The following is an 11,026-nucleotide window of genomic DNA, read 5'->3' on the forward strand; positions in this document are numbered from 1 at the left end:
GAACCCGTGGCTCACTCAGGAGGGTGCAGCGCTGGGAGTGCAGCAGCGCTGGGAGCGCCAAGGCCACAGGCTCGAATCCTATATAGGGATGGCCAGTGCGCTCATTGGCTGAGCGCGGTGCGGGCGACACCAAGCCAAGGGTTACGATCCCCTTACTGGTCACGTATAAAAAAAAAAAAAAAAAGTATACAGAAGAATTGAAATAACAGATAAAATTGGAAATCAATGAAATAGGAAACCAAACAGAAAAAAGTCAAGGAAATAACAAGTTGGTTATTTTAGAAGCTCAGTAAAACTGATAAACCACTAAGCACACTAGTCTGGAAACAAGAGAAGACATAAATCACTAGTATCAGGTATGAGATATGACATCAGTATGATCTATAGATAAAAAATAATTATGAGTTATTAGAACTTCATATCAACAAATTTGACAGGTTAGATGAAATGGACAAATTTTTGAAATCTACAAACTAGAAAGCTCACTCAAGAAGAAATAAATAATATGAATTATCTACTACTAAAGTGATTAAAATTACACTTGAAATTAAACAAACAACAAATAAAACTACTTTCCAAGCCCAAATACCCTCACAGGAGAATTTAAAGAAGAAACAATACCAATCTACCAATTCTACACATACTCTTATAGAAAACTGAAAAGGAGTTCTTCCAAAATTAAGAGGTAGAATTACTCTCATACCAAAACCAGTTGAAAACATTGCAAGAAAATGAAACTACAGACCAAGGTGTTTCATGAACCCAGACACAAAACTCCTTGACAACATATGAGCAAATCAAATTTAGCAACATATAAAGGAAATTATATTGCATGGCCAATTTGTGTTTATCCTAGTAATGAAAGCTTGATTTAATGTGTGAATACACTATGTACATCGGTCACTTTACTTGCAGACATTTATCCCAAATCCTCATCAATACTTTAATGAAAATGCAAATAAACAGTCTGGGGCATATTCATGTGAGGAAAATAGAGTAGGTTAGTCAGGCCACCTTGCCTCAGGTCTGGCTGGGTGTGGTGCAGCTCATCCTTTGTAAACAAGTTGTGTGGGAGTAGAGTTAGTGTACATGCATGCCAGTGTATCTTTTGGCTTGTTGCTATTTTTGTGTGCTCTTTGGTGTGTGAGGCAGCAGCTCTGAACGGCTGGTCAGCAGAGCTCATGTCTACAAATAAAGCCAATTGTTTCTTCACCCACAGCTCAAAGGACCTTTTTCCTGTTACCTAGCTCATAGACCTGCATGTGAAGGGTTTGTGATCCAGTCTGGACAATGGGCTCGAGGGGTCTGTGAGCTTCAGCCCTAGCTCTACAATTGGCATAGACTACCAAGTATGGGAGCCAAAAGCCCATGGGAGGAGGAGGAAATGTGGCTACTGTTGAATATGTTGCGCCACTTTCCTGTTGACCTGGATCGGTTTGCTGCTCACTATAATGCAAGTCAGCATAGACCAGCCACTACAGCAGAGAACCCCTTGGGAGGGGGCAAAAATGTGGCTACCTTGAGCGTATGGTCCCTGGTGGACACTCTTCTGCTGACCGGAGCCTGGCTACTGCTTACTGTACTGCAAACTGATCGAGATTTGAAGCAGAAAGCAGAGTTGTTGGAAGTGCGGTAAATGTCCTCGAGGATGATGTGCAGCAACTGGCCACTCCTGCTTCTCACACCAGGGAGGATGACAAACCCAGTGGTGAGCTGGGGGAGACGGTGTGTCTAGGCACGACCTGTCATGCATTGGAAAATGAAACATGAGCAGCCTATGGGACTGGGCAGACAACCGGTGGGCAATCCATAGGTGACCCAATTCAATACCTATGTCCCATATACCCAGGTTGAATTAGTTGACTTGGGGAGACAGTTTTGGCAGAAACAGGGGGAGCCCCTGGCTGCTTGGCTGCTGTGGTTATGAGACCTAGGGGTGGATAGTGTGGTGTGCTCTGGTGAGGAGATGGAAAAATTAGCCTCCATTACCATGCACCAGTCCCTGAGGCAGTGGCTACAGAATGGCCACAGATATGCATGAGGGCCAGGTAATCACTCCTTAATGGAGTGGGTGAGTGCAGCTGCCTGAACCATGTGGGCAAATGCTCGGGAACTGCCCAAGATTGTGAGTAAATGACAAACATAGGCTAAGTTGGTTCAAATGATTCAGGAGCTGGGTATGCAGCAGTCCATGTTTAATGTGAACACTTGTGGCCCAGATGATGAAAATTTTACAGGCAGCATGAGAGACACAGTGCTGCAGAATGCCCCATCAATGTCCTTTGGGTCACTGATGGCCATACTGGCCCCATATAATTGGTTGTCCTATACATGAAGTAACAACCATGATAGCCACCTTGGGTGAAGTAGAGGACAGGAGACAAGCAAAAGCAGTCCAAAAGTTGGCTAAGGCCAAACCCCCAAGAATTCTTGGGATTATATCCCAAGGGGACCAAGCAAGACCAGCGTAAACAGATGTGGCTTGACTTGCTTGCAGCAGGGGTTGATAGCAAGAAAACTGACCGGCAGCCAAATGTGGTTCTGTTTGCCTTGTGGCAACAATTGTGCCCTGAACAACATTTCAGTAAATGTCCAGAAACAGGTAGCAAGGTATGCTCAGTGGAATTAAAAGATTTTTTGGTTGCTCCTGAGGAAGTGGATGAAATTGTTAATTCTTTCCCAGGGTGATGGAGATGCAAAGGATTACTCAAAGCCCATTTCTTCTGAGCAGTGAGAAGCCCTGAAAGGGTTAATTTTCCAGGAACCCTCAAGAGAGAGGCATTCCTCCTTGGAAAAATAACACCAGACTGGGGTCTTCTCCCAGTATTTAGTTTCCAGCACAGAAAGTTACAGAAAAGGAACATAGGTGGTTACAAAAAGAACAGTAAGATAATTGTCATGGCAACATTCATTAATTTGTAAAAAGGTAAGTCAATTCACCAACAAAAGCTTGTTCTTAGCAAACACTTTCTTTTCCTACAGCAATTTTCTCAGTATATTTACACAACAATCAAGCAACTTTCTCAACATATCAATCAGCAGGTTAACCTGTACCAAGAACATCTGCCCTTTGAGCCAGCAATTTTGCTGTGTTACAATTCTTTATCTACAATGGAGACTTTAGCCTGGGGAAGGTTTCCTGTCTTTTGCAGGCTTAACATTTCTATGTGTAATTTTAAAGAGTTAGGCCATACCTGAAATTACAGGGTCTTGGAAGCTAGGCCCTGTGAAATACGTTTGCTTTATAAATGTTACTGCACATGAAATGTTCCATTTCAATTAGGGAACAGGCCAAGGTACTCATCTTTTGGGGTCCAGGTGAGGACCAGAGGCCTCATGTTGAATTGGCAATACATTGGTTGAAGACAAATGTGCAGCATGTTTTGGCATTGGTGGATACAGGAGCAGAATGTAGCCTTATATACGGCAATCCAGATAAGTTTCCAGGGACCACAGTTCATGTAGCTGGCTATGGAGGACATACGATTGAAGTCAAAGCTGTGTTATTGCCATTGGGCATAGGACGATTACCCCCTCATGTGTATACTGTATATATATCCCCAGTAGCGGAATACATCTTGGGTATGGATGTACTTTATGGTTTGCATCTGCAAATAACAGTTAGAGAGTTTCAGCTGTGAATATGGACAGTAAAGCCTGTGTTACGAGGATATGCTAAATGTGACCCACAGCTGTTACCTAAGCTAAGACGCGTAGTTAATATAAAGCAGTATCACCTGCCAGGAGGACATGCAAAGATAGATGCCACTATATTGGAGTTAGAGAAAGTTGGCATTATTTGTCTGGCTCATAGCCCATTTAATGCTCCAGTATGGCCAGTGAAAAAGCCTGATGGTACCTGAAGAATGATTGTAGATTATCAAGAATTAAACAAAGTAGTGCCTCGTTTGCATGCAGCCGTGCCTTCAGTTCATGACTTGATGGATCAACTGATGACTCAGCTGGGAAATTATCATTATGTACTGGACCTTGCAAATGCTTTTTTCTGTATTCCAATCTTGGCTGATAGCCAAGATCAGTTTGCCTTCACCTGGGAAGGGAGGCAGTGGACCTTTCAAGTATTACCCCAAAGTTATCTGCATAGCCCAACCATCTGTTGTGGTTTAGTGGCTGGGGACCTAGCCAAGTGGACTAGGCCCAGCACAGTTACAATGTTTCACTACATTGGCGATGTGTTACTAACCTCTGATTCTCTCGTAGATTTAACTCAGACAGCTCCAGTGCTGCTAAGTCATTTGGAACAATGTGGGTCAGCTGGGAACAAAGCCAAAGTGCAAGGACTTGGGCTGTCAGTCAAATTCTTAGGAGTGGTCTGGTTGGGTAAGACGAGAGTCATCCCAGAAGCCATTCAGATAATGTATGGTTTCAATAACCCTAATAACTAATGGTCTTTTTGCCCATAGTGTTTTGGCTGCAGACACCAGAGAAGACAGGGTACATACATATGTTCATGTGATCAATGTGTTGGCCTACTGAATATTTATTGAACTTCCCATCAATATGACTCAGGATTCCCATGGAAAATCACACCAATGATGACTACTAACCAGACATGTGTGGCTAATAGTTGAAAGGACAGAACTACAGGACAAGCTTTCAGGACAAGCCTTAAGGCATACTGAACAGACAATAGGTTATATGAATGTAAGGGTCATTTATCCTTGCTAAGGGAACATTGCAGAAGATTCTGAATGCATAGATTGTACATTAAGGGACCCTGAATAAGTGGATTGTGAGGAAAATAGTTTAGTCAAGCCCCCTCGCCACAGGACCAGCTGGGTGTGGTTCAGCACATCCTTTGTAAACAAGTTGTGTGTGAGTAGAGTTAGTGTACATGGGCACCTGTGCATCCTTTTGCTAGTTGTTATTTTTGTGTGCTCTTTGGTGTGTGAAGCAGCAGCTCTGAACTGATGGTCAGCAGAGCTCCCATCTAGAAATAAAGCCTATTATTTCTTCATCCACAGCTCTAAGGACTTTTTCCTGTTACCTAGCTCATAGACCTGCATGTGAAGGGTTTGTAACCCAGTCTGTACAACAGGCTCGAGGGGTCTGAGCTCCAGCCCTAGCTCTACAATTCATATAATGCAATATTACTCAGCAACAAAAAGGAATGAATAAATGATAACATTCGACAACGTAAATGAACCTAAAAAGAATTCTGGCAAGTGAAGGAACCAGAATTTATTTAAATTCTACAAACTGCAAACTTCTATATAGTGACAGCAGTTCAGTGGTTGCCTATATATGGCAGTGGTGATATGGGAAGGAGTGATTAAAAAGAGTCATGAAAAAATTTTGGATGTGATATACATTCATTATCTTGATTGTGACAACAGTTTAACAGGTATGTATGTAAGTTAGCATTTATCAAATTGTACACATTAAATTTATACACTATTTACATCAAGCATACTTCAATAAAGCCATTTGTATTAGTCCATTTGTGCTGCTATAACATAAATACCTGAGACTGGGTAATTTATAAAGAACAGAGGATTATTTGGCTTATGATTCTGGGACAGCTGCATCTGGCACAGTCTCAGGCTGCTTCTACTCATGGTGGAAATCAGCAAGCAGCTGGCGGGCACAAGCAGATCACATGGGGAAAGGAACAACAGAGAGAGAGGGGAGGTGCCAGGGTCTTTTAAACAACCAGCTCTCGTGGAAACTAACCGAGTGAGAACTCACTCACTACCTCTCCGCCCCCAGGGAGAGTGATAATCTTCTTTGACTCCAACTCCTACATCCTGGGCACAATGGGACATCTAGGCCCCCAAAGCATCAGGCAGCCTCACTCCCACAGCTCTTCTAGGCACAGCCCAGTGGGCTGTGCTGGTGCCTGTGTCTTTTCCATGCTGGTGTTGCATGCTGCTAGTGGCCTTTCAGATCTGGGGTACTGGCGGCAGCCCCACTGCCTTGACTGTACTAGACATTTCTCTGGTGGGGGCTCTCTGTGGGGGCTCTGACCCCACATTTCTGCTCTGCGTTGCTCTAGTAGATGGCCTCTGTGGTGGCTCCACCCCTGCAGCAGGTCTCTGCCTGGGTCCCCAGGTTTTTCCATACATCTTCTGAAATCTGGGAGTAGGCTGCAACACTTCCACTGCTCTCATGTCCTACCAGCTTGCAGACTTAACACAATGCAGATGCCACTGTGGTTTCAGGCTTCTACTCTCCAGAGCTGCTGCAAGAACCACTTGGGGCTGCTTGAGGCAGGGCTGCTCCAGCCAGAGCAACTGGGATGCAGGCAGCAGGTTTCTGAGGGCAGCTGCGCCCCAGGTCTGTCCTCCAGACGACTCAAACCTTCTAGGCCACCTTCTAGGCCCACCCTTCCAGACTTCTCAAATGCCTTTAAGACTTTTCTCTTATTGTCCTGCCTATTAGCATCTGACTGCCTCACCACCAAGCTAATGTCTTTAGCAACCAGTTTATCTGCTTCACCCTTGCATTGTTCTCTGCTTCTTTACCACATGGCCAGGCTGCGAATTTTCCATATCTTTACACTCTGCTTCCCTTTCAAATTCTGGCTTTACATCATGCCTGTGCTGCCATAACTCAGAGTAGGCTGTCAAAAGTAACCATGCAGCTTCCTTAATGCTTTGCTGCTTAGAAATTTCTTCTGCCAAATGTTCTTGTTCACAACTCTTAAGTCCCACCTTCCACAAAGTCAAAGGGAATGGACTCAATGCAGCCAAGTTCCTTGCCATGGTGTAGCAAGGGTTATCTTTTGTCCAATTCCCAATAAGTTCCTCATTTCTATCTGAGACCTCATCATCTGCATGATGTGGTCCTTTACTGTCCACATTTCTATCAGCATTCTCGTCACCACCATTTACCCAATCTCTAAAATGTTCCAAACATTCTCTCATCTTTTTGTCATCTTCTAAGTCTTCCAAACTCCTCCAACCTTTGCCTATTACCCAGTTCCAAAACTGCATCCACATTTTCAGGTATCTGTATAGCAACACCCCACTCCTTGGTACCAATTTTCTGTATTAGTCTGTTTGTGTTCCTATAACAGTAATACCTGAGACTGGCTAATTTATAAAGAACAGAGGTTTATTTGGCTTATGATTCTGGGACAGCTGCATCTGGCGCAGGCCTCAGGCTGCTTCTACGCTGGCAGGCACAAGCAGATCACGTGGCGAGAGGAAGCAAGAGAGAGAGAGAGGAGGTTCCAGGGTCTTTTAAACAACCAGCTGTCATGGGAACTAACAGAGCAAGAACTCACTTGCTACTCCTCCTCCCCTAGGGAGAGCATTAATCCATTCATGAGGGATCTGCCCCCATGACCCAAACTGCCACATTGGAGATCAGATTTCCATGAGTTCTGGGAGGACAATACACCCAAACTCCATCACTATTTTATAAAGTAAACAATAATAATCAATTTTAAAAATAAGGAATTAAGCATTTGAATCAGAAGTTAAAAGTCTACTCAGAAAAATAATACCATGGCTTTTGCTTCTACTTACAATATAGAAAGTCACAAGGGATACAGGCAGTACAAGACCAGAAACCAAGTAACCTGCAAAATAATAGTTTTCAAAACACATCAGAGAGGTAAGAATGCAAGGAAACCTAAATGAACTAAAATCCAGATATTGAGAAGCCCCTCTTAGGAGAAAGGAGATGCAATACTGTTAAGTATTAATATTTTTAATGTGTGAAATATCCTTAAATTGATCTATAGATTCAATACACTTTCCATCAAAATACTAAAAATCTTTTATAAAAAATGAACTAGGTAATATTAAAATCATATAAAAATCAATGGACTTTTATAAAGATAAGTAAGAAAAGTAACAAAAAATGAAAAATAAAACAAATTTGGAAGAGTAACTGCACCTGATCTCATGATCACATAACGCAACAGTAATCGAGGCAGTAGAGTATTGGCATCGAGACTGACAAACGGGTAAATGTATAAAACACAGAGTCTAGATTTGTTTTTTGACAATAGTTTCAAAGCAACTCAGTGTGGAAAAAAGTATTTTCAATAAAGGGTGCTAGAATAATTGGAGAAGCATTTGCAATAAAATGAACATCAGCCATTACCTCAAACTATAGACAAAATTAATTCCAAATGGACCAGACACCTAAACTGAAAACCTAGAACCATAAAAATTGCAGAAGAAGACAAAGTAGGAAATCTTTGTGACCTTGGGGTAGAAATAGTTTTCTTAGATGAAACACAAAATGCTATTATAAAATTTTTAAAAATAATAAATTGGGTTTCGCCAAAATTTTTTAAAAAATTGCTCTTCAAAGGTAACCATTAAGAAAACTTAACAAGCAGCCACAACCTGATAAAAAAGATTTATGATGAATATATTAGACAAAGCATTTGTATTTAGATGATGGAAGGAGTCCTTAAAAAACAATAGCAAAAGACAAACTTATACTGAAGTGAGGAAAAGATCTGAATAGACACTTCACACATAATAAATATAAACAGCCAATAAGCACATGAGAATATGTTCAACAGTACTATTCTTCAGAGAAATGCAAATTAAAATTATAAGAAGATACCACTCTATGCTCATTAGAATCACTAAAATTTAAAAAACATTAACCTTACCAAGTGTTAGCAACAATGTAAATAAACTAGCATTCTCTTGTAGTGCTGCTGAGAATGTAAAATGATACAATTTCTTTGGAAAACAATCTGACAGTTTACTAAAAATTTAAACATATGCCTATCTTATGAGCCAATGCTCTACTTCTGGTTATTTATCCAAAAGAAACAAAAACATATGTCCACACAAAGACTTGTATACAAGTGTACATAGCTGCTTTGTTTGTAACAGCCAAACACTGGAAATGGGCCAAATGTCCATTAACAAATGAGTGAGTTAAAAAATTGTGGTTCATCTATACAACGGAATATTACTCAACAACTCATGCAACAATGTGAATGAATCTCAAAACAATTATGCTGAGTGGAAAGGCAAGGTAAAAAATGCATGTTTGCGTGATTACATTCACATAAATTCTAGAAAATGCAAACTAACATTCAGTGACAAAATGAGATTAGTGGTTGCTGGGGATAATGGTTGAGGGAGGGTTTGGGGGTAAAGGGAATGTTTGCTATTTTGTTTGTGGTAGTGGTTTCAAAGGTGTTCATACAAAACTGATTATTCACTTTAGGCATGTGCACTTTAATATACTTCAATTATTTTTCAGCATGAAAAAAAAATCTACTCATAAAAATAACACAAAGCATTCCTGATGGCCAAAGCTGGAACAATTTGAAAAACAAAATAAACAAAGTAGTTTGGGATTACAACCCAAAATATAAAATGAATATCCATGCACCTATACAGACATAAATGATTAAATAAATCAATTAATGGGAAGGAAGAGAAAAATATCCTGTGCAGAAGAATTTCAAATAATTTTTTGTAGATACTCTACTCACAAGGAAGTGGAGCATAACTCTGCTCTTGAAGTGTGGGCTGCACATAGTAAATTTCATCAAAAGAGTACAGTGGAGAAGGGGGAAAAGAATGTGCAGAGGAGAAATCTGACAAACACTATCTCTGCCAGGTGATTAAGGTCAACATCAACAGTGATAAATCATGTTGATGGTATGTACCCTTGATATTATGTGATGAGAATGGCACGTTCCCTCTGTGGTCTTCATTCCAAAAACCATAATGCCAGTCTAATTATGAAGGGAAAAAAAATCAAACAACTTCTAATAGAGGGGCATCCTGCAAAATACTTGACCTACACTCAAAATGGTCACGGTCAATAAAAACAAGGAAAGTCTGAGAAACTGTCACAGCCAAGAGAAACTTAATGAGACATGACAACTAAATACAATATGGTATCCTGTGATCAAACGGAATCCTGGAATTTAAAAAAAAAAAAAAGAAAAAGGACTTCAGGTAAAAATTGAGAAAATCTAGATAAACCATGGACTTCAATTAAAACTAATGTATCAATATTGGTTCATTAATTGTAACAAATGGACCATATTAATGTAAGACATTAGTAAGGACGGAAATCAGACGTGGGGTATATGGGAACTCCCTGCAGCATCTCATGGCACTAGAAAATGAAATGGTGAAGTTAGAATGAATGACAACATTATAAACAGTTTCCCACAATGTGTGGATTGCATCCAAGGCTGTATTTCGAAGAACACATATGTGTTTAAATAACTATGTTATATAAAAAAAAAACCCAAAAAGTATGTAAAATGTAAATTAGATAGAAGAAAGGACATTGCAAGAAATAACAATGATAAAAGCAGAAATCAATGAAATAAAAATAGACACACAATAGAAAAAGTTGGTTTTCCAAAAAGATTTATGTAATTGCTTAATCTCAACAAGATAGATCAAGACAAAAAAGTGAAAAAAAAATTACTAATATTAATAAGGAAAAGAGGGGTGTCACTATAGCTCTTAAGGACATAAAATGGATAATAAGGAAACATTATAAACCTTTTTATATAAATGAACACAACAACTGAGATAAAACTCTTTGTAAAATACAAAATTGACACAGGAAATATAAAGCCTGCATATATCTGTTAATTAATTAATTAAGGGTCATTAAGTATTCACAAAGTCTTTCAGAGAATAGACAAAATAGAGACACTTCCTATCTCATTTTCTGAGGCCAGCATAACCCCAATACCAAACCAGACAAGGAAATTTCAAGAAAGGAAAATTATGGACCAAATACATTGAAGGAAGATGCAAAAATCCTCAATAAAACTTTGCAAAATCAAACAATCAAAATATAAAAATACACCATGAATATACAGGGTGCATCCCAGGAATACAATGTGGGTTTATCTATTTAAAAATCAATGTATTTTATTACCTTAACAAATTCAAGGAGGAAAATATCATAAATCATCATAAGAGATACAGAAAAAGCATCTAACAGTATTTTGCACCTATTCATGATAAAATACAATCAGCAAGGTAAAAAATAGAAGAAAACTTTCCCAATTTAATAAAGGTCATCTACAAAGCCTGTAGCTGACATC

This window comes from Cynocephalus volans, chromosome 3 (assembly GCF_027409185.1).
Source record: "Cynocephalus volans isolate mCynVol1 chromosome 3, mCynVol1.pri, whole genome shotgun sequence".
In the NCBI taxonomy this organism is placed as follows: domain Eukaryota; kingdom Metazoa; phylum Chordata; class Mammalia; order Dermoptera; family Cynocephalidae; genus Cynocephalus; species Cynocephalus volans.